The 22,570-nt window shown below is 41.5% G+C and overlaps 1 protein-coding gene across 1 annotated transcript in view; it reads left to right on the plus strand.

Moving 5' to 3' along the window:
- LOC115203813 (probable global transcription activator SNF2L2) overlaps positions 1 to 22,570 on the plus strand; it is a 53,546-nt gene that overhangs the window by 14,777 nt on the left and 16,199 nt on the right. The window lies entirely within an intron of this gene.

Genomic DNA, 22,570 nt, shown 5'->3' on the forward strand with positions numbered 1-22,570 from the left:
AGAAATCACTCCTCTATTGCTGACTACAAATGATTAAAACTGGGCTAATAACTCACTAACTGGCAAAATATATTACAAAAATTGCATGTGGCTACATGCAGCTCTTGCTTTGATCTCAAAACAAGGCATCTACTCATGACCACAGCTGTAAACACAGTCCAGTTCAAAATAAATGGCACAGATCCATTAATGGCAATGGTCTATTTGCATATAGGCCTACTGCAGCTCTGATTTATTATGCCTCACTGGTCTGTGTAGAGTATGGTATGGTCTGAGTTATGAGCAATAGAATCCTACTCCGTTGAGTTCTGTCTACAACAACATCTCTTGCATAGTTCGTTTTTGTTTGGGTACGTTGCATTGAAAGTGGCTAATATTGTGTTGATTTGATCACAATTGCCACAGTGAAGGGAAACGTTGATAGTGTTAACTAACAGGGAAAACCGTATAAAGCTGAGTGAAGTTCAATCTCGTGCTTCTCTCCACGGGCTGATATTTATTTTTCGCTCTGCACGGCAGTCCTGGGAGCTACATGCAGCTTGGAGGGAATGTTAGTCATAACCATGTCAATGTCATAACAGCTGATGTAACTTGTCATAACATGGTCATAACACTCATGACCCATTTACACCTGTTGTGACATATTGCGTTATTCAAACCCCCTTGACTTTTTCCACAATTTGTTACGTTACAGCCTTTTTCTGAAATTGATGGAAAATTGTATTTAACCAATCTACACACAATACCCCATAATGACAAAGTGAAAACAGGTTTTAGACATTTTTGCTAATGTATTAAAAATCTACAACTTGATTTCTACAACTTGATGTGAGTCCACCTGTGGTAAATTCAATTGATTGGACATGATTTGGAAAGGCACACACCTGTCTAAATAAGTTCCCACAGTTGACAGTGCATGTCAGAGCAAATACCAAGCTTCATGTCTGGAGGAAACCTGGCACCAGCACTACGGTGAAGCATCATGCTGTGGGGATGTTTTTCAGCGACAGGGACTGGGAGACTAGTCAGGATTGAGGGAAAGATGAACGGAGCAAAGTACAGAGAGCTGCTTGATGAAAACCTATTCCAGAGCACTCAGGACCTCAGGCGAAGGTTCACCTTCCAGCAGGACAATGACCCCAAGCACACAGCCAAGTCAACACAGGAGTGGCTTCGGGACAAGTCTCTGAATGTCCTTGAGTGGCCCAGCCAGAGCCCGGATTTGAACCCAATCAAAAATCTCTGGAGAGACCTGAAAATAGCTGTGCAGCGACGCTCCCCATCCAACTTGACAGAGTTTGAGAGGATCTGCAGAGAAGAATGGGAGAAACTCCCCAAATACATGTGTGCCAAGCTTGTAGCGTCATACCCAAGAAGACTCGAGGCTGTAATCGCTGCCAAAAGTACTGAGTAAAGGGCCTGAATACTTACACTACCTGTCAAAAGTTTGGACACCTACTCATTCCAGGGTTTTTTCTTTATTTTTACTACTTTATACATTGTAGAATAATAGTGAAGACATCAAAACTATGAAATAACACATGGAATGGTGTAGTAACCAAAAAAGTGTTAAACAAATCAAAATATATTTGAGTTTCTTCAAAGTAGCCACCGTTTGCATTGATGACAGCTTTGCACACGCTTGGCATTCTGATAGGCCTATCACGTGCATGCCCTTATGTCAGTCATCAGTCACAAAGATGTTTTGAAGGTGTTTTGTCCTGCTCCTGAAATCTGCGCCTGCTATCAGCCTCGTAATCAGCCACAGAGCATTGGGGCAGGTGCATGTCTGACGTCAATTTGTGTGCAGTTACAATGATAATTTAATATGATCAATTTCAGAAAATGTTCTAACAAACGAGTAGGCTATAGCGTAATGGAATGTTTTGCCTTGTGTGGTAGGTTTTGTGGGTTTTGAGACCCTTTTATTTAGGTGTCATAACCAGCCATAAAATAATACTATAAATGTGACAACAGGTCTAAATGTGTCATGAGTGTTATGACCATATTATGACAGGTTATGACATGTTGTCAACTGTTATGACATGGTTATAACATTGTCATAACGTCTTATGACACTGGGTGTCAAGTAAAGTGTTAAAAACATTTTCATTGCAGGACAAGGATTGTCTTGACTTTCAAAAATGCCTGAATTACTTTGCCTAGTCTGGTTGGCTGGATTCAAGTTTCACCATCCAATTATTTCAGATCTACGGGAGTGCAAGTCTCACCATGGCACGGACCGTGGTGATACGTTGGCACATCAGAAGTATTATAGTATGGCAAATATTAGTCATTTCTTGCATTCTATCGATGCTGGCTTTTGCGGGCTTGCTGATACAGTGTACATGAAACCGGTAGGTGGGAGGAGATAAAGGCTGTCGCTAATTTATTAATGCGCAATTTGCCTAAATGGGTAATGGAAACACTTCAACCACTTCATTTTTATTCGACACTAGGTTTTTGCAACGTCGTTTTTCTTTTGGTGAAGTCATTACGTCCAGCTGTTTTTAATCAACACAAGATAGTTAAATGGAAACCCACCGTAGCAGGCAATTGTCGCATCTGTTTTCTATGCAAACTTTCTGAATGTTGATAACAACAAAAAATCACTGGGCATGGTACTTTGGCGACTAGTAAGTCTTTTTTTTTAAACATTCTACTTTGGGCTGGATGTGTCAATGTGTAGTTCATACATGCATAATCTATGTTCAGAATTACTGTTTTACCTCAATTAGCCACGAAATCCCTAGTTTAAAAGCGACTGTTTTCTGGAAGTTGTGTAGTGCCATTTTCCTTACGTTTACCCCCACGTGGGCCAGCCCCCTACCAATTCGAATTTCAGCCCCTCAGTGAAAAAGAGCGAGAGAGAGAGCTGGCATGGTGCACATTTGTGACATAGTACCCAATTTTTGCGAACCATTTTTGTCTTGTGGGCGCTAATTTCTGATCTAATGGCTAAAAAGTATACAAAAGTATAGCTTCTCCAATGATCGGAATCTACCTCCGAGTGCAGAGGAGGAGAAGCCAGTACCTCAAATAGCCTGTTTTCACTGGAAGAGTACTATGTGAGACTATACCCTTTAACAACTCACTGTCTGAACTGCTGTGACGATCTCCTGCACTGTAAATTCCTCTCCAAATCTCATTCATATGTATCTCCCCACCTCCGGTCTAATCTAAGAAACATAATACGAAGCCAGGTAGTCTAGTTACAGATTGCTTTATTCTGAACAAAAATATAAACGCAACATGTAAAGTGTTGGTCCCATGTTTCATGAGCTGAAATAAGAGATCCCAGAAATTTTCCATACAAACAAAAAGCAGATTGTTCTCAAATGATGTGCACTGTATAGTGTATCTGTGACCAACAGATGCATATCTGTATTCCCAGTCATGTAAAATCCAGAGATTAGGGCCTAAAGAATTTATTTCACTGATTGATTTCCTAATATGAACTGTAACTCAGTAAAATCTTTTGAAATTGTTGCATGTTGCGTGAATACATTTTTTCAATTAATTTATCGTTAATGCAGTCTTTAATGTGCTTATCAAAGCAAAATCATTTTCTCACTATTATCTATATATTTTTCTTATTAATACATTGCGTGTTGCCTTCCTTAAATGAAGGGGATGATGACGCAGTCTTTGCAAGAGGGAGGACATCTGATTTCATTGGTCCTTAACTCAGAGCAGGTTAGTTCAGAAGGATTCGTTGCCATAGAAATTTACTTGGCTAAAAGGTGAGCCACTTTTGTATGACCGGTTATCCTGAGTTGGCCAAAGTTACCTCTAACTACTCAAACCTGCTTCGTAGGATACCCCTCCGGCGGGAAAACGTCTGTATGCTATTGAGAACAGTAGAGGAATCTGAAATGAATGAAGTCTGAGGTCTCGTGACTGTAACACTAGCCAAAGAGCTATTGATATCCAAGCCAATATGTTTTCGAAATCCCAAACTCCAGAGTTGACTTTACTATCAATCGCTAACATTTTCCTATCATTTTTGATATGCGGCCGTATCTTCACTCCTCCAGCAGTTCTTCCTCTTTACTGATGTGCTACTTTCGAATAGCCTCTCCTCTCTCTGTAGAAGTGCCTGTTCTCCTCGGAATAGGTCACCGCCAACCGAGGCAGTCTGTGGATGGCTGTGGTTTCCGTGGTGGAAGGTGAGAGCAGACAGGCAGAAAGGCCAGGTGCATGCTGGTAGCCCAAACTGAAAACATGATATGGTGGAAAAGGGGAGTTAAGAACAGATTCCAGATCAGGGGCCATATACATCATACATCTCAGAATAGGAGTTGATGATATAGGATCAGTTTTGTCTTTTAGATCATAATGAATAAGATTACATAGACCGGAGGGACCTGTCACCTACCTTGATGAGTTCAGCCCTAGGTATTGTTGATTTTTCTACTCTGTGATGTAACAGACTCACTTCAGAAAAGGACCTGGTTATATAAGGGTTTTCATACATTCATTCAGAAGTACCACTGCAGCTAATTATGGTATGGAGTCGGCTGCTTGTACTGCATTATGTAACCAAAAGCTCGGAACATAAAAATAAATGTCAGAAGAATAACTAACCAATCAATAATATTCAACTGTCTTTTTTTAAATTCCCTAATGTTTAGGCTGAAATGCTCTTTTTTGTAACTTATTAGACACGTACAGTTGAAGTCTGAAGTTTACATACACTTAGGTTGGAGTCATTAAAACTCGTTTTTCAACCACTGCACAAATTTCTTGTTAACAAACTATAGTTTTGGCAAGTCGGTTAGGACATCTACTTTGAGCATGACACAAGTCGTTTTCCAACAATTGTTTACAGACAGATTATTTCACTTATAATTCACTGTATCACAATTCCAGTGGGTCAGAAGTTTACATACACTAAGTTGACTGTGCCTTTCAACAGCTTGGAAAATTCCAGAAAATGATGTCATGGCTTTAGAAGCTTCTGATAGGCTAATTGACATCATTTGAGTCAATTGGAGGTGTACCTGTGGATGTATTTCAAGGCCTACCTTCAAACTCAGTGCCTCTTTGCTTGACATCATGGGAAAATCAAAAGGAATCAGCCAAGACCTCAGAAAAAATGTGTAGACCTCCACAAGTCTGGTTAATCATTGGGAGCAATTTCCAAATGCCTGAAGGTACCACATTCATCTGTACAAACAATAGTATGCAAGTATAAACACCATGGGACCACGCAGCTGTCATACCGCTCTGGAAGGAGACGCGTTCTGTCTCCTAGAGATGAACGTACTTTGGTGCGAAAAGTGCAAATCAATCCCAGAGCAACAGCAAAGGACATTGTGAAGATGCTGGAGGAAACAGGTACAAAGTATCTATATCCACAGTAAAACGAGTCATATATCGACATAACCTGAAAGGCCGCTCAGTAAGGAAGAAACCACTGCTCCAAAACCGCCATAAAAAAGCCAGACTACGGTTTGCAACTGCACATGGGGACAAAGATCGTACTTTTTGGAGAAATGTCCTCTGGTCTGATGAAACAAAAATAGAACTGTTTGGCCATAATGACCATCGTTGTGTTTGGAGGAAAAAGGGGGAGGCTTGCAAGCTGAAGAACATCATCCCACTGTGAAGCACGGGGTGGCAGCATCATGTTGTGGGGGTGCTTTGCTGCAGGAGGGACTGGTGCACTTCACAAAATAGATTTAAAGGCAATGCTACCGAATACTAAGTGAGTGTATGTAAACTTCTGACCCACTGGGAATGTGATGACAAAAATAAAGCTGAACTAAATCAGTCTCTCTACAATTATTCTGACATTTCACATTCTTAAATTAAAGTGGTGATTCTAACTGACCTAAAACAGGGAATTTTTACTAGGATTAAATATCAGGAATTGTGAAAGACTGAGTTTAAATGTATTTGGCTAAGGTGTATGTAAACTTCCGATTTCAACTGTACACTGCATTCATAATGTGACAGCAGTACATTACATGTTGACCAATGTCCACAGGCAGCCTGATTCTGATAATTTTTTCCACTAATTGGTCTTTTGACTAATCACATCAGATCTTTTCACATCAACTCTTTTTTTTAGAGCTGTTATGATTGGTCAAAAGACCAATTAGTGAAAAAAAGGAATGGGCTGCATGTAAACGGCCCCACAGTGGAAACATTCTTTTAAAAGTACAGCTCCTAGTTTTTTCTGTGATGTAAATATTATTATACCATTAATTATATCACTAAAGAGAATGTCCATTGGGATTGTTCATTAGTTTAGCCATTAAAACCAAGCTTTGTCTGTTGTATCTCAATCACCACCTCCACAGTCTGGGCTGGGGTTAAAGGTCAGGTGTACACTTTTCTATGAGAGGAATTATCTTACCGGAGACCATGCCAACTGTAGAGCACAGTACAGCGTGCAGGCAGATGGTTGGGGATGAAAGCAGCAGGGCTACAATGAAGATACCTCCGTTCCAGGTGCAGTCACAGCCTTACACTTGACCCATGCCAACTGGCACTGCCATCAAGAGCTGCACCAGGACGTAGTCACCAACAAGCAGGCTTTCACTGATTGTGGGTAAGATCTATTTTCCTTCATCCCAATGGGTAAAGGTTCAGATTGGGAGTAGGATAATCTGATCCTAGATCTGTGGTTAATGTTAACTTCTACCTCATGGTCATCCCTAGCCCGGATGGCAGATCTACTTTCAACTAAAGTCAATCTGTGGTGAGTTTGTTGTCATATGGCCCCATATAAAACAGAACCAGGTCTGGCTACCAGGCTAGGTCATCATCCCTAGCTATCATAAACCCTAGCTATCATAAAGTCTAATTTCCTGCCCTTGGAATGTTCAGTGTAACCGTTTCACAGAAAATCCTTTCTTTGGACTATATCCGTAAGGATTATGTTTGACCTCTTTATGTTCCTTAGTTGTTTAAGTGTGAGAATCATCTAGAATATGTTGGAAAGGTTAAGAAACTTAGATGGTGCCATCTTATCTGAGGTATGATTGGTTCTGCCAAGGTGGTGTTTAGATGAAGGGAGGAGTTTGTGTTTAGGCTGTACAGTGTTGGTTGATTTTTGTGAGCAACCATTTTTTGACCATGCTGTCTTGAAGACATTTTTTGCGGTGTTGTTAATTGTTCTCAACGATATGTGTTGAGTTTGATCATCAGTGAGTTTATTAATGTGTGACATTTGTCGTGTCTTTGGCTATGCCGGATTAAGTGATATGACATGCTAACCTATAAAATTCTTTCTCTGTAATTAATATTACCTGATTAAGCTAATCATGTAAATGTAATTAACTAGAAAGTCGGGGCACAACGGAAGAACGTTTATAGAGCCGTTATCTTCCGAATAAACTCTTAAAATACTTGGTAATATTTTACATCGATAGCAGTCAATATTAACCCTTATCTTATTTTCAGTCTCATAATGAAAGTTGTAAATTCTTGGCTATCTTCACGAACCCTGGCTAACAAGTTGAATCAGTAATACAAAATTGGGTTTAATTATTTATTTACTAAATACCTAACTAATCACACAGAATTACAAATACACAGAATACAAATGATGTCATACAGAAAACGTCCCGGTGGACGGAACAGATATGACGGCTGGTTACACAAAGGAAAGGGGGTTGGGCTTGAATGAAAGAGCGGGAAGACTTAGGAACAAACAAACAGCAGCTATGCTATCGTAAATACATTATCTTATGCATTCTAAATTACCGCCCATTTGGAAAAGGAAAATGCAATAAATATTTACTCTGAGCTGCGTTTCGGTAGATTGGTCGTAGATGCTGGCCGGGTTGGCCAACAGATCTTCCTGTCCTTGGAAGAATGTCTCTGGTGGTACATTGGATACGTGGTGGTATCTTCGTCTGTTTGTTAGACTGGATCCGTCGTCCGTCCTTTCCTAGCCCACGTCTACAGCTGCCGCTGCTAACTCAACGGCTAGGAAGTATCACTTCTGTAGTGAATAAGCTCAAAGTTCATACCATTCGCCACCAAAGCTCACGCCGAGGTTGGCTTAGTTCTGTACTTGACATGTGTGTCCTTATAACGTAGAGGCTGCAGACCTCACGTACTGGAACACGTGGTTATCTTTTCGTCAAAGGCTTATATAGTGGAGAGGGGGAAGGATGTGTTTCATCGTTTATAACCCCTGTCTCTTCACAGGGGTGGGCCACTGATCAAGCAGGGCACTTTCCTTATGAAAACCTAATTCTCTCATTTGGAAGCTAAAATTACATTTAATCTCCTAACAAACAATTTCAATATCAAACATTTCAATTGCATAACAATTCCATGTTACTCTGATAACTAGAGGGTGTATACTTTCTCAGGTACAGTTTATGTCGTCCTGTCATCAGTCATAATGTCTCAGATGACAACCGAACTGACATCCATACTCATTACGTTCCCAAGCATATTTCCAACTGGTTTTATTACCAAAATATGGTTCCTTTCCCCCTTTGTTTGATGTTCCCAGACTCTCTATATTTAACAGGACAGCAGTCCTTCAGGACAGCAGTCCTTCAGTAGGGTCAGAAAGAGAGGGGAAGGGAGAAAGGTATTTTTGGGGGGGTCATAAACCTTACCCACAGGCCAACGTCATGACACATTATTTAAGATGTTCATTATAAGATGTTCACTGCAATAATGTCCTTTTTGTTTTCAGTTTGTTTGTTTGGAGAGGCTTTGCTGGTTTAAGGTCCAGGCAGTTTATTGGCAGTGCCCACCTATAAGGTGACCGTCATTTGTTTTTCTAAGTCATTTTGTGTTTCTAAAAGATCTATTGTTTAAAAGGGCCAAACAGGCAGGATATAACCCCACCCACCTTGCCAAAGCACAGCCCCCACACCATTAGAGGGATATCTTCAACCACCAACCTACTACCCTGAGACAAAGCCGAGTATAGCCCACGAAGATCTCCCCCACGGCACGAACCCGAGGGGGGCGCCAACCCGGACAGGAAGGTCACATCAGTGACTCAACCCACTCAAGTGACGCACCCCTCTTAGGGATGGCATGGAACAGCACCAGTAAGCCAGTGACTCAGCCCCCGTAATAGGGTCAGAGGCGGAGAATCCTAGTGGAGAGAGAGGAACCGGCCAGGCAGAGACAGCAAGGGAGGTTCGTCGCTCCAGTGCCTTTCCATTCAACTTCACACCGCTGGGCCAGACTACACTCAATCATAGGACCTACTGAAGAGATGAGAATTCAATAAAGACTTAAAGGTTGAGACCGAGTCTGGGTCTCTCACATGGGTAGACAGACCATTCCATAAAAATTTAGCTTTATAGGAGAAAGCCCTGCCTTCAGCTGTTTGCTTAGAAATTCTAGGGACAGTAAGGAGGCCTGCGTCTTGTGACCATAGCGTACGTGTATGTATATATGGCATGACCAAATCGGAAAGATGGGTAGAAGCAAGCCCATGTAATGCTTTGTAGGTTAGCAGTAAATCCCATCTGGACAATCAATCAAATTTCAATCAAATTTATTTATAAATCCCTTCTTACATCAGCTGATGTCACAAATTGCTGTACAGAACTCCCTAGAAAGGCCAGAACCTAGGAAGAAACCTAGAGAGGAACCAGGCTATGAGTGCTGGCCAGTCCTCTTCTGGCTGTTTCGGGTAGAGATTATAACAGAACATGGCCAAGACGTTCAAATGTTCAAAGATGACTAGCAGGGTCAAATAATAATAATCACAGTGGTTGTAGAGGGTGGAACAGGTCAGCACCTCAGGAGTAAATGTCAGTTGGCTTTTCATAGCCGATCATTCAGAGTATCTCTACCGCTCCTGCTGTCTCTAGAGAGTTTAAAACAGCAGGTCTTGGACAGGTAGCACGTCCGGTGAACAGGTCAGGGTTCCATAGCCGCAGGCAGAACAGTTAAAACTGGAGCAGCAGCACGACCAGGTGGACTGGGGACAGCAAGGAGTCATCAGGCCAGGTAGTCCTGAGGCATGGTCCTAGGGCTCAGGTCCTCCAAGAGAGAGAGAGAAAGAAAGAAAGAAAGAAAGAAAGAGAAAAAGAGAGAGAATTAGAGAGAGCATACTTAAATTCACACAGGACACCGGATAAACAGGAGAAATACTCCAGATATGACAGACTGACCCTAGTCCCCCAACACAAACTATTGCAGCATAAATACTGGAGGCTGAGACAGGAGGGGTCGGGAGACACTGTGGCCGAATACCTATGTAAGAATGCTCTTTATTGACTATTGCTCAGCATTCACCACCATAGTACCCTCCAAGCTCATCATTAACCTTGAGGCCCTGGGTCGGAACCCTACTCTGTGCAACTGGGTCCTGGACTTCCTGACGGGCTGCCCCCAGGTGAAGGTAATGAAAAAAAAACACTACAGTTTAAATCAAATTGCATTTGTCACATGCGCCGAATACAACAGGTTACAGTGAAATGCTTTACAGTGAAATGCTTACTTACGTGCCCCTTAACCAACAATGCAGTTTTAAGAAAATACCTAAAATAATAAAAATAAATAAAACATAAGAAAAAGATAAGAAAAACAAATAATTAAAGAGCAGAAGTAAATAACAGTAGTGGGGCTATATACACGGGGTACAGGTACAGAGTCAATGTGTCAGTGTGTGGGGGCACCGGTGTCAACGTAGTTGAGGTAATTATGTGGCGGGAAGCTTGATCAAGACAAAGGAGATGATTGTGGACTACAGGAAAAGGAAGACTGAGCACACCCCCATTCTCATCGATGGGGCTATAATGAAGCAGGTTGAGATTTCCTTGGTGTTGACATCACCAACAAACTATCATGGTCCAAGCACACCAAGACAGTTGTGAAGAGGGCACGACAAAACCTATTCCCCCTCAGGAGACTGAAAAGATTTGGCGTGGATCCTCAGATCCTCAAAAAGTTCTACAGCTGCACCATCGAGAACATCCTGACTGGTTGCATCACTGCTTGGTATGGCAACTGCTCGGCCTCTGACCGCAAGGCACTACAGAGGGTAGTGTGTACTGCCCAGTACATCACTGGGGCCAAGCTTCCTGCCATCCAGGACCTCAATACCAGGCGGTGTCAGAGGAAGGCCCTAAGGACTCCAGCCACCCTAGTCATAGACTGTTCTCTCTGCAACTGCACGGCAAGCGGTACCAGAGCTCCAAGTCTAGGTCCAAGAGGCTTCTCAACAGCCCCCAAGCCATCAAATAACTATCCAGGCTATTTGCATTGCCCCCCACCCCCTCTTTTACGCTGCTGCTATTCTCTGTTTATTATCTATGCATAGTCACTTTAAAACCTCTTACATCTAGACGTTCCACTAGCGGAACACCTGCTCCAATATCCAATGATGGGCGTGGCGCGAAATACAAAGTCCTCGAAAATCCGAAAACTTCAATTTTTCAAACATATGACTATTTTACACCATTTTAAAGACAAGACTCTCCTTTATCTAACCACACTGTCCGATTTCAAAAAGGCTTTACAGCGAAAGCAAAACATTAGATTATGTCAGCAGAGTACCCAGCCAGAAATAATCAGACACCCATTTTTCAAGCTAGCATATAATGTCACAAAAAACAAAACCACAGCTAAATGCAGCACTAACCTTTGATGATCTTCATCAGATGACACTCCTAGGACATTATGTTATACAATACATGCATGTTTTGTTCAATCAAGTTCATATTTATATCAAAAAACAGCTTTTTACATTAGCATGTGATGTTCAGAACTAGCATACCCACCGCAAACTTCCAGTGAATTTACTAAATTACTCATGATAAACGTTCACAAAAACACAACAATTATTTTAAGAATTATAGATACAGAACTCCTTTATGCAATCGCTATGTCCGATTTTAAAATAGCTTTTCGGTGAAAGCACATTTTGCAATATTCTGAGTAGATAGCTCGCCATCACGGGCTAGCTATTTTGACACCCACCAAGTTTGGCCCTCACCAAACTCAGATTTACTATAAGAAAAATTGGATTACCTTTGCTGTTCTTCGTCAGAATGCACTCCCAGGACTTCTACTTCAATAACAAATGTTGGTTTGGTTCCAAATAATCCATAGTTATATCCAAATAGCGGCGTTTTGTTGTGCGTTCAAGACACTATCCGAAGGGTGACGCGCCGGCGCATATCGTGACAAAAAAATTCAAAATATTCCATTACCGTACTTCGAAGCGTGTCAACCGCTGTTTAAAATCAATTTTTATGCGATTTTCTCGTAAAAAAGTGATAATATTCTGACCAGGAAACCCTGTTTTCATTCAAAGACAGAAAATCTAAAATGGACTCTTCTCGTGCATGCGCCCCCAGTCTCATTGTTCTCAGATCGACCACTATCCAAATGCGCTACTGTTTTTCAGCCATGGCCTGCAAAGTCATCATTCACCGCTCTGCCGCCTTCTGAGAGCCTATGGGAGCCGTAGGAAGTGTCACGTTACAGCAGAGATCCTCAGTTTTCAATAAAGAGAGTGTAGAAGGCCAAGAAATGGTCAGAGAGGGCACTTCCTGTAAGGAATCTTCTCAGGTTTTGGCCTGCCAAATGAGTTCTGTTATACTCACAGACACCATTCAAACAGTTTTAGAAACGTTGGAGTGTTTTCTATCCAAAGCTAATAATTATATGCATATTCTCGTTTCTGGGCAGGAGTAATATTCAGATTAAATCGGGTTTTTTAGTAGGAAGAGGAGGAAGGGAAGCGCTACTAAGGTACACAATAGTAAATGTTGGTAGACAGAAGGTGCTCTTTGGTAAAAGGGTTGAGTTGGTCTTCAAAAAGAAAGGAGGACCAAGGCACTCTTCATATAATTAAATAAAATGCCTTTATTAGTATGGCATGTTCAATAGAAACAATGTTTTTAAAAAACCGACGCGTTTCGGCTGCATGGCCTTCATCAGGGTGTACAAAGAAATAATACAATGTTCTCTGTTTAACAGCTTTTCCAATTAACCCTAATTAGAAGGGGGAGTGGTTAAAATTGATTGGACACACCTAGTAAGCAATAGTATACACACTTTAAAGTGAAATGCTGTAGCTATGTTATCATAAAAATGTAACTCCAAACTAGAAGTATCAGAACACTTAGAAAGGTAGTTCTAACCTTAAATATGTCTGGGCGAAGTGTCAAGAATAAGAAAGCAATACATTCCATAGTACACTAGAACACAGCAAAACATGAACAACAAGAGTCTAAACATAGCTGAGGGCAATTGAGCAAAAATATCCACTAGATGACAGCAAATGTACCCATCACAACCCTACAGGAAGGGTGAGAAATCCATATCTTCATTTAAACCCGGGTATTTAGTGGCCTGTAGTTTGTAAATCCAAAAACTTTCCATTTGGTTTTTTATCCGGCTGTGAAAATACTGCCCCCTATCCATAACAAGTTAACCCTACCTACATGTACAGTGAGGGGAAAAAAGTATTTTATCCCCTACTGATTTTGTACGTTTGCCCACTGACAAATAAATGATCAGTCTATAATTTTAATGGTAGGTTTATTTGAACAGTGAGAGACAGAATAACAACAAAAAAATCCTGAAAACGCATGTCAAAAATGTTATAAATTGATTTCCATTTTAATGAGAGAAATAAGTATTTCAGAAATATTTCTGGCTCCCAGGTTTCTTTTATACAGGTAACGAGCTGAGATTAGCAGCACACTCAACTTCTCAGGGCTACGTGGGACGCTACCGTCCCACCTGTGGGACACACTATTCAACAGCCAGTGAAATAGCATGGCGCGAAATACAAAACAGCAGAAATCTCATAATTTCATTTTCTCTAACAATCAACTATTTTACACCATTTTAAAGATAAGACTCTCGTTAATCTAACCACATTGTCCGATTTCAAAAAGGATTTACGGCGAAAGCATAAAATTTAGATTATGTTAGGACATAAACTTCACAAGAAAAACCACACAGCCATTTTCCAAGCAAGGACATGCATCACAAAAACCAAAAGTACAGCTAAAATATTCACTAACCTTTGATGATCTTCATCAGATGGCACTCATTGGACTTCATGTTATACAATACATGTATGTTTTGCTCGATAAAGTTCATATTTATATCCAAAAACAGCATTTTACATTGGCGCGTGATGTTCAGAAAATGTATGCCAACCAAAACTTCCGGTGAATATGCACATCAATTTACAAAAATACTCATCATAAACGTTGATAAAATTTACAACAGTTATTGAAAGAATTATAGATACACTACTCCTTGACGCAACCGCTTTGTCAGATTTCAAAATAACTTTACGGAGAAAGCACATTGTTCAATATTCTGAGTACATAGCTCAGCCATCGATGCAAGCTATACAGCTACCCGCCAAGTTCTGGCATCAACAAAACTAGTATTAGTATTACAAATAATCTCTTACCTTTGCTGATCTTCGTCAGAATGCACTCTGAGGACTCCTACTTCCACAAGAAATGTTTGTTTTGTTCGAAATACTCCATATTTATGTCCAAATACCTCCGTTTTGTTCATGCGTTCAGATCACTATCCAAAGGCATAACGCGCGAGCGCAGTACCAGAGACGAAAGTCAAATAGTTCCATTACCATTCGTAGAAACATGTAAACGTTGTTTACAATCAATCCTTAGGGTATTTTTAACATAAAACGTAGATAATATTCCAACCGGACAATAGCGTGTTCATTCAAGAAGAAAAAGAAGGAGGGGCGCGCTGTCGGGTTCGCGCATCACCAAGCCCTTTGTCCTCAGGCAGTCCACTCATTGACTGAGCTACTATTCTCTGCCCAGTAATAGGAGAATGATGGAAAAAGTTTCTGAAGGCTGTTGACAGCCAATGGAAGCCTTAGGAAGTGCAACGTGACCCCACAGACACTGTAGTTTCGATAGGGATTCAAAAGAAGAACTACAATTCTCAGATTTCCACACTTCCTGGTTGGATTTTTCTGAAGTTATTGCCTGCCTTATGAGTTCTGTTATACTCACAGACATCATTCAAACAGTTTTAGAAACTTCAGAGTGTTTTCTATCCAAATCTACTAATAATATGCAAATATTTGACTCTGGGCCCGAGTATTAGGAAGTTTACTCTGGGCATGCTTTTCATCCGAAAATGAAAATACTGCCCCCTATACCCTAAAAGGTTAAAGGGAGTGCTCCTAATCTCAGCTTGTTACTTGTATAAAAGACACCTGTCCACAGAAGCAATCAATCAATCAGATTCCAAACTCTCCACCATGGCAAAGACCAAAGAGCTCTCCAAGGATGTCAGGGACAAGATTGTAGACGTACACAAGGCTGGAATGGGCTACAAGACCATCGCCAAGCAGCTTGGTGAGAAGGTGACAACAGTTGGTGCGATTATTCGCAAATGGAAGAAACACAAAAGAACTGTCAATCTCCCTCGGACTGGGGCTCCATGCAAGATCTCACCTCGTGGAGTTGCAATGATCATGAGAACGGTGAGGAATCAGCCCAGAACTACACGGGAGGATCTTGTCAATGATCTCAAGGCAGCTGGGACCATAGTCGCCAAGAAAACAATTGGTAACACACTACGCCGTGAAGGACTGAAATCCTGCAGCGCCAGCAAGGTCCCCCTGCTCAAGAAAGCACATATACATGCCCGTCTGAAGTTTGCCAATGAACATCTGAATGATTCAGAGGACAACTGGGTGAAAGTGTTGTGGTCAGATGACACCAAAATGGAGCTCTTTGGCATCAACTCAACTCGCATTGTTTGGAGGAGGAGGAATGCTGCCTATGACCCAAAGAACACCATCCCCACCGTCAAACATGGAGGTGGAAACATTATGCTTTGGGGGTGTTTTTCTGCTAAGGGGACAGGGCAACTTCACCGCATCAAAGTGACGATGGACGGAGCCATGTACCGTCAAATCTTGGGTGAGAACCTCCTTCCCTCAGCCAGGGCATTGAAAATGGGTCGTGGATGGGTATTCCAGCATGACAATGACCCAAAACACACGCCCAAGACAACAAAGGAGTGGCTCAAGAAGAAGCACATTAAGGTCCTGGAGTGGCCTAGCCAGTCTCCAGACCTTAATCCCATAGAAAATCTGTGGAGGGAGCTGAAGGTTCGAGTTGCCAAACGTCAGCCTCGAAACCTTAATGACTTGGAGAAGATCTGCAAAGAGGAGTGGGTCAAAATCCCTCCTGAGATGTGTGCAAACCTGGTGGCCAACTACAAGAAACGTCTGACCTCTGTGATTGCCAACAAGGGTTTTGCCACCAAGTACTAAGTCATGTTTTGCAGAGGGGTCAAATACTTATTTCCCTCATTAAAATGCAAGTAATTTTATAACATTTTTGACATGCATTTTTCAGGATTTTTTTGTTGTTATTCTGTCTCTCACTGTTCAAATAAACCTACCATTAAAATTATAGACTGATAATTTCTTTGTCAGTGGGCAAACGTACAAAATCAGCAGGGGATCAAATACTTTTTTCCCTCACTGTACATATTACCTCGACTAACCGGTGCCCCCGCACATTGACTCTGTACCGGTACCCCCTGTATATAGCCTTGCTATTGTTATTTTACTGCTGCTCTTTAATTATTTGTAACTTTTACTTGTTATTTTTTACTTATCTATCTTTTACTTAACACATATTTTTCTTAACTGCATTGTTGGTTAACGGCTTGTAAATCAGCATTTCAGTGTTCGGCGCATGTGACTAACATTTGATTTAATTTTATTTCACATTTTGTTACGTTACAGCTTTATTCTAAAATGGATTCAATAAAAAATGTTCCTCATCAATCTACGAACAATACCCAATAACGACAAAGTGAAAATAATTATTGTTGACGTTTTTGCAAATGTCTTCAAAATAAAAACAGAAATAACTTATTTACATAAGTATTCAGATGCTATGAGACTCGAAATTGAGCTCAGGTGCATTCTGTTTCCATTGATCATCCTTCATGTTTCTACAACTTGATTGGAATACACCTGTGGTAAATTCAATTGAATGGACATTATTTAGAAAGGCACACATCTGTCTACATAAGGTCCCACAGTTGACAGTGAATGTCAGAGCAAAAACCAAGCCATGAGGTTGAAGGAATTGTCCATAGAGCTCAGAGACAAGATTGTGTCAAGGCACAGATCTAGGGAAGGGTGCCAAAAAATGTCTGCAGCATTGAAGGTCCCCAAGAATACAGTGGCCTTGATCATTGTTAAATGGAAGAACTTTGGAACCACCAAGACTTTTCCTAGAGCTGGCTGTCCGGCCAAACTGAGCAATCGGGGGGAGAAGGGCCTTGGTCAGGGAGGTGACCAAGAACCCGATGATCACTCCATGATCACTCCAGAACTCTGGACAGAGCTCCAGAGTTCTTCTGTGGAGATGGTTGTCCTTCTGAAAGGTTCTCCCATCTCTGCAGCACTCCACCAATCAGGCCTTTATGGTAGAGTGGCCAGACGGAAGCCACTCCTCAGTAAAAGGCACATGACAGCCTGCTTGGAGTTTGCCAAACGGCACCTAAAGGACTCTCAGACCATGAGATACAACATTCTCTGGTCTGACGATACCAAGATTGAACTCTTTGGCCTGAATGCCAAGGGTCACGTCTGGAGGAAACCTGGCACCATCCCTACGGGGAAGCAGGGTGGTGGCAGCATCCGGATCGAAGGAAAGATGAACGTAGCAAAGTACAGAGAGATGAAAACCTGCTCCAGAGAGCCTTAGGACCTCAGACTGAGGCGAAGGTTCACCTTCTAACAGGACAACGACCCTAAGCACACAGCCAAGACAACGCAGAAGTGGCTTCAGCTAGAGTACAGACTTGAACCCGATCTAACGTCTCTGGAGAGACCTGAAAATAGCTGTACAGCGATGCTCCCCATCCAACCAGACAGAGCTGGAGAGGATCTGCAGACAAAGAATGGGAGGAACTCCTCAAATACAGGTGTGCCAAGCTTGTACACAAGAGGACTTGAGGCTGTAATCGCTGCCAAATGTACTTCAACAAAGTATTGAGTAAAGGGTCTGAATACTTATGTAAATGTGATATTTCAGTTTTTTATTTTTAATGAATCTTTTGTCATTATGGGCTATTGTGTGTAGATTGATGGAAAATAACAATTTCATCCATTTTAGAATAAGGCTGTAACATACGAAAAGGTGGAAAATGTGAATGGGTTCTGAATACTTTCCGAATGCAATGTATACTGTAGAACAACAGTTCATCATGACCGACGGGTCTGGGTAAAGTTGATATATTTGTACCTGGCGCCACCAGCTGGAGCTTTCTGGTTGAACATCTTCAGAGGAACACACTGTGTGAGGAACAGAACTCCGTTAAGTTTTCTCCTGCTGGTGAATGGTCCTCGTGAGCTTGGAGTACAACGGCAGTGGAATTCAAAACTGGTTCTCTGTTGTTAAAACCAACACATTTCTGAATTCCATTCCTTCATCCTCCTAGGAAGGCTGAATATTTTCTTCTCTTCCGTTTGCTCTTCTGTTCATGCACCTTGGTTCGAAAGCGAGGAAGTAGTTATAGCAAACAATCATCATATTTTGTGAATGTTCCTCATAACCTACAACTGAGAGAAATGCTTTCACAGAAGTTTTCCAATGAGTACAGTAGTATTGTCTACAACAAACAATTAATCTGGAGCCCTCAGCTAATCGTTGTTGTCTAAATCGGTTTCTCTCCTTCAGAAGCTAATAGAGATTGAGGGCAACTCTGTAGCAATGTAACTTGAAGTAAGACTGCAACAGTAACTTTTAAGCAAACCTCCCATTGACATTAACTAGTCACGGTTAACACAGTGGAGCCGATTAGACTACCTTGTTACCCTCTCATACCCCTGTCAACGAAATAGATCGCTTAAATTTGGAATCCTTAGTTGCTACATACATTTTTGGACTCATTAATGATATACTGTAAACCTATTGATTCTTGAAGAATATGACTTATAAATGCCATCAGAATTCAAAATACAAGCTTGTTTTACTCCAATGTTCGTGAACAAACACTGAATAGCCTCAAAATGTAGTTAAAACAATTCAGTCCTTGCATCCATAGCTCTGTTTCCAGGCCCATCCCTCAACTTTTTGCCAAAACACAGACGGGATGACTGCTTTGCTATTGTTTCAATTAAGGATTCTAGCTTTAAAGAGCAACTGCCCCTAAAAAACAACTTCTAATTTTGAAAATGGCCTATGTGGCATCGATATGAGTAAAAATGTTATTCTAGTGTAAAAATGTACTACAAAGTGTAAACAGGATAATTTTGGTCATAAAGTCAGTCTCATCCCAAAATGGAGATTTGTGAGATGATAGGAAATAATGGTAGTCACGGAATGAATGAATCAAGGGTACTGTAACAGTTTTCCCAGGGTTTAATTTCATTCCTGCCCACAGCTGGCAGCACCCAGGTACATGTAATTATCAATTCGGAGTGCAGCTGCACTTGACCCAATCATAATGCCCATGGTCAATTTGGTTTGACATTAGATATCCCTATGGGGCTACTTAGGGACCATCAGTAAATTACCCAATGTAAATGGGCTAATATTCTAAAAGGGCAAGAGCTCAAAATTTCAATGACTTAAAAATCTTAAAACCAACTATAAATTGTAGAAATTCATATGCAAATTTTGAAAGCATTTAATGAGGCAACTTATTTTTTATTTCACCTTTTATTTAACCAGGTAGGCAAGTTGAGAACAAGTTCTCATTTACAACTGCGACCTGGCCAAGATAAAGCAAAGCAGTTCGACACATATAACAACACAGAGTTAGATTTGACAGTAGATGAGTGTGCGTCTGGAAGGAGAGTTTACAGTCTAACCAGACACCTAGGTATTTGTAGTTGTCCACATATTCTAAGTCAGAACCGTCCAGAGTAGTGATGCTGGATGGGCGGGCAGGTACAGGCAGCGATCGGTTGAAGAGCATGCATTTAGTTTTACTTGTATTTAAGAGCAGTTGTAGGCCACGGAAGGAGAGTTGTATGGCATTGAAGCTCGTCTGGAGGGTTGTTAACACAGTGTCAAATGATGGGCCAGAAGTATACAGAATGGTGTCGTCTGCATAGAAGTGGATCAGAGACTCACCAGCAGCAAGAGCGACATCATTGATATTCACAGAGAAGAGAGTCGACCCAAGAATTGAACCCTGTGGCACCCCCATAGAGACTGCCAGAGGCCCGGACAACAGGCCCTCAGATTTGACACATTGAACTGTCGGAGAAGTAGTTGGTGAACCAGTCGAGGCAATCTAACTAAGATGCGCAACATGAAAATATTGTCCCATTTACATTGTGTAACTTATTGACGGCCCCTAACGATCCCCAGAGATAGGCTATCCAAAGTCAAACCATCTTTGCCACGGTTGCAATTAGCAAAATTATTTGGCTAACGCTTACCACCTGGGAACACATACACAAAGTACCCACATCAAACCACACCCCGCGAAACCAATTCAGTCATGGCCTCCAGCATTTCTTAAAGACATGCTCCGAAACTTTGACGACTACTAAGTATTTTTTTAAACCTCCCGCTTTGGACTGGGTGTGTTACTATGTATTTCATACATGCATAATCTATAAGCAGAATTACTGTCTTACCTCATTCAATTTGCCACGAAATCCCTAGTTTGAAAGCGACTGTTTTTCTGGAAGGTGCGCTGCTCCATTTTCTCTCTATTTTCCCCCACTTGGGCCAGCCCCCTAGCGATTCAAATTCAACCAATGAGCTTCAGTCCCTCTTCAATTGAGTGACAGCTAGCAAGAGGCACATCATGCACACACAGCAGAGCAAGAGAGAGTGCAATGATGTGGTGCACATATCTGCACATATGTGACACAGTACACAATTTCCAGGGACTAATTTCTCCTCTCCAAAACGTTCTCCTCTTATGCCTGTGAACTCATGCCCCGCCATCCCTCCTCCAGAACTGACAGCCTGATCCCCCCCCACTAGGACATATTCAATCCCTTCCACTGTTCTCCAAAACGCTGAGAAATGTGTCACCCTAACGGTGAATTGTGTCTGAACATTTGGAAATAAGCGAGGGGGATAAATAGTTTCCCACCGTTAACTGAGGGATTAAATTAGATGAAGCAGATACTCCTCATTCATCTCCATCCTAGGCTGTGTCCCAAATGGCACCTTATTCCATATATACAGTATTAGGAATATAGTACAAAACTACGTAGCCCATACGGTTCTGATTAATAGAAGTGCACTACATAGGGACGCATGCCTAATACTACATGCTACCCAATCCTCCCTGTCCTCCCCGGGATCCAGACCCCCATTCCATTCACTTCTGTCTGTAGAGTTGTCCTTCAGAAGAAGAACAAAAATCTCTCTAGAAAACTTTCACGTGAACTTTCTCTGATCCTTGATGACTTTGTAAACTCTTAACGTTTTGAAGTCTTTAGGGTGAGGTGTTTGAAGCGGGTCTAGGGAGTGTGGTGAGAGAAGATCTGTAATTGGCTGTGATTGACGTGTGTGTGTGTGTGTGTGTGTGTGTGTGTGTGTGTGTGTGAAAGCGCCTTTGCGTGTGTGTTTGTGTGTGAGTGCTTGTGTGTGTCTTCTCAGATCCCGAATGTGTGTGAGTCATGTAATATTATCGTTGTCTGAAATCATGTACATTTGGTTCTTTTATGGTTGTCTTCAGGCCTCCTTGAGCATGTGATTCCCCAGCTCAGTGATGGAATACATTAGTGCCTATGAGGTCCATAATCAAAATGTGATGTTGCTATGGTAACAAGCAGCAGTGGAAAATGTTGTTTTGAGCAAGTGGTGATCTCAGGGAGATAAAAATAAAATGATATCTCTGTCTCACTGGAATGAACACGTCTAGACGCCGTGACTCATACACACAAATCAATATTTGATATAAAACCAACTCTTCACAACATTGATTTGATATTGATCGTCTCGCTCACATCAAATTCCTTTTTCCTGTTTAATCGCCCCTGTTGTCAAGGTGAGGACAGGACCATGTAAGGGGACTATTACCACACGAAAAAAAATATAAAAAATATATATCTAATTTCAAGATGGAGCAATAATAAGACCAGTAGCCTGAGGTGGCGTATTGGCCAAATGATGTAATGTTCTATGCAGCACAGACACAGACAGTCTGGAATAGCAGCTCATTCCTGGATCAGGACACATGCTGTTGAATGTGAGGACAATGATTATGATGAAGATTTTGCTGAAAAATGTAAGTCCGATCAAAATCAAAATCTTTCCATGTCTGACCTTTGAGTTCATATCAACAGGTCCTTCTGTTCGGACAGCCCTTGAACTACTACCTTTTTTTTGCAAGCATCATGGCCACAAGGTAATTTCAGTTTTATGTAAATGGTCACCAGCCCTCGTTTTTATGTTTTCTGTAGCTACGTTGGCATCAGGTTTCTCAGTGGAGTCCCGCAGAGGAATTAGAGCTACGGAATAAATTGTTTCTACACACACGTGGACACACGACCAAAAATGACCACTAGCATGACATCATCGTGGCAGCACTGAGCTTAAGTTATTTGTGTGCAGTCTGAGCCGTGTGTGTGTGTGTAACATGCACATTATAATCTCATAGATCCCTCACCCCA

This window comes from Salmo trutta, chromosome 12, assembly GCF_901001165.1.
Source record: "Salmo trutta chromosome 12, fSalTru1.1, whole genome shotgun sequence".
NCBI classification, from domain to species: domain Eukaryota; kingdom Metazoa; phylum Chordata; class Actinopteri; order Salmoniformes; family Salmonidae; genus Salmo; species Salmo trutta.